Source organism: Rhinichthys klamathensis, unplaced genomic scaffold (genome assembly GCF_029890125.1).
Source record: "Rhinichthys klamathensis goyatoka isolate OS25496 unplaced genomic scaffold, OSU_Roscu_1.1 h1tg000165l_1, whole genome shotgun sequence".
Lineage (NCBI taxonomy): Eukaryota > Metazoa > Chordata > Actinopteri > Cypriniformes > Leuciscidae > Rhinichthys > Rhinichthys klamathensis.
The window spans coordinates 2939421-2941531 of NW_026606697.1; the positions used below are offsets into that span (position 1 = coordinate 2939421).

At 33.1% G+C, this 2111-nt stretch overlaps 1 long non-coding RNA gene across 1 annotated transcript; it reads right to left on the reverse strand.

Annotated features, from left to right (window-relative positions):
• Nucleotides 1–435: 435 nt before the first annotated feature.
• LOC130091283 (uncharacterized) lies at nt 436–1685 on the reverse strand. Its single transcript, XR_008807792.1, has 4 exons — nt 1547–1685; nt 1077–1202; nt 906–961; nt 436–682 (listed from the first exon to the last, which is right to left on the reverse strand). It is a non-coding gene; the product is annotated as an uncharacterized LOC130091283 (long non-coding RNA).
• Nucleotides 1686–2111: the final 426 nt, after the last annotated feature.

Consider the following 2111-nt stretch of genomic DNA (forward strand, 5'->3'; position numbering starts at 1 on the left):
AATAAAGAACAAAAAAACAAAAAAAACAACAAAAAAAACAGGCCACCACAACTTTAAAACTAAATGTAAAAATGAAGACGGCATTTGTAAGTCTGGCCTTTATAAACTCTTGTTTTCCTGTTTGAATAATGATCATACTCCATTCACTTTATTTATATTATCACAAAAATACAAACATTTGTTTATAATGTTCCTGAATTCATATCTGAGCATATTCTTAAGTTACATGCATGTTAACTTCGATTTTTATTAAATATTGATCAGGGCCTAAGTTGGCCTAAAACAGAAATGCAATTTTAATAATAATGTCACAAAGTATATTGAAAGCATGAAAATACATATTGCAGGGATAAAGATGTGTCTGTAATGTGTATATAATGTATATAACAATGATAAGATATTTAATTATTTATTTAAATCTGTAGTTATTAAAAATAGTGCTGTAACCCCAAAATGTCTTTATAGGTTTTAAACAACTGTGCTGCATTTATCACTTGAAAACAAAATGAGAAGGATAAGTAATGGCTCAGCTCTCTTCAGTGATGTTCGGCACATGGCATTTAAGGCTGGAGTAGATTGCATTCCTTCTTGTCTTTCTTCGCTCAATCGCTGAGCTCTCTCTACTTGTGTCGTCTTCAGGAAATTCCAGGGTTGTGTAGTTCAGGTCTAGACTAACTCGATTCTGTGAGGAGAGAAAAAGGGAAAGCATTGTAGCACAGCAACTGCATATGCTGCGTTCCTGTTTCTCAAACAGTTCATTGCGTTAGCAGCACTATAAGGTCATGGGTTCAATTTCCAGAGGATGCAGGAACTGATCAAATGTATACCTTGAATGCAATGCATTAGATAAAGTGTCTTCCCAAAGCATTAATGTAAATGCTACAGTCATAAAACTTCTGACTTACAAGAGAAGAACTGGCATCAGAGGGTGATGTGTCTGGTGGAGATGGGTCAGAAACTCCTGAAACATATTGAAACTTGCTATATAGTTGTGCTGGGAAAGTAAAACAATGAAAATAATGGGAATAAAACAAGAAATACTGACCACAACATGTCATTACAATGTGGAAATTTACCTGCATGCAATTCACTCTTTCTTCTCAGTCTTTTACATAGAAATATGTTGACTATTCCACTCAAGAGCAAAATGAGTGTATTGAAGACAAACACCGCATGGTAAGACCAGTTTTGACCTTGATTTTCTAAAACATGCGGGAAACATTTTGGTCAGGTAAATAGTGAAAAAAAAAATGCTTGCATATCAATAAAATAATGACCAAAAACAAGTGAATATTAAACCAATGTTGAATATCATTATTATTATTGTCAAATTAAAGTCTGAACATAAGCGATTTTTGAAAAATAACATCACTTTAAAAATATACAACTTATGTAAAAGTACTTTTTAATAATGTGTGTTGCATGGTGTATTCTTTGGATGTATTATCTAGTACTGTACATGAGGCTCTTTTCTTTTCGCTTAATATGCTTAATACAAAACAGCTTTATGTGCAATTTTAGTAGTACTCATTGCAGTAGTTCTTACCTTTTAAAAGAAGTCTTAATCCACTATTGGTTTGGTTAATCCATGTACATTGATAATGTAAGGGTTCTGTTGATTTTTCAACACGAAGAATGAAGCCATTATCTTCTTGTGTATTATAAAAGATTGAGTCACATTTTACTTCAACCGCTTCACCTACAGAGAAAACCATGAGTGGGCCTGTTTAAATAAATATGCATGCAATACTCAATTACTGACAATGTGATATAAATTCAAAAGGAAGTTAACTTACACATGTTGCGCATGAAGAGTGTCAACTAGCGTCTCAATCGAGCATATGATCAGAGCTCTGAGGCTTTGAGCTGTGCCTATAGACCACCTTATCACCTTTCATCTAAAGAAGAGCTGTCATTAGTGTGTGATAGTACATTTGGTTTAACATTGCGGTTAACGAGGCTACAAAATCTTACACCTGACCTAATAAAATATATTGTTACCTCTAAAATGATAACATTAACTTGGATCTTGTTTTCTGTCTTTTATTCCTCTTGTGCAGAACTCACAATGTATACATTAAGTTTTTTGTTGTAATTTAGTTGTAGTTGGA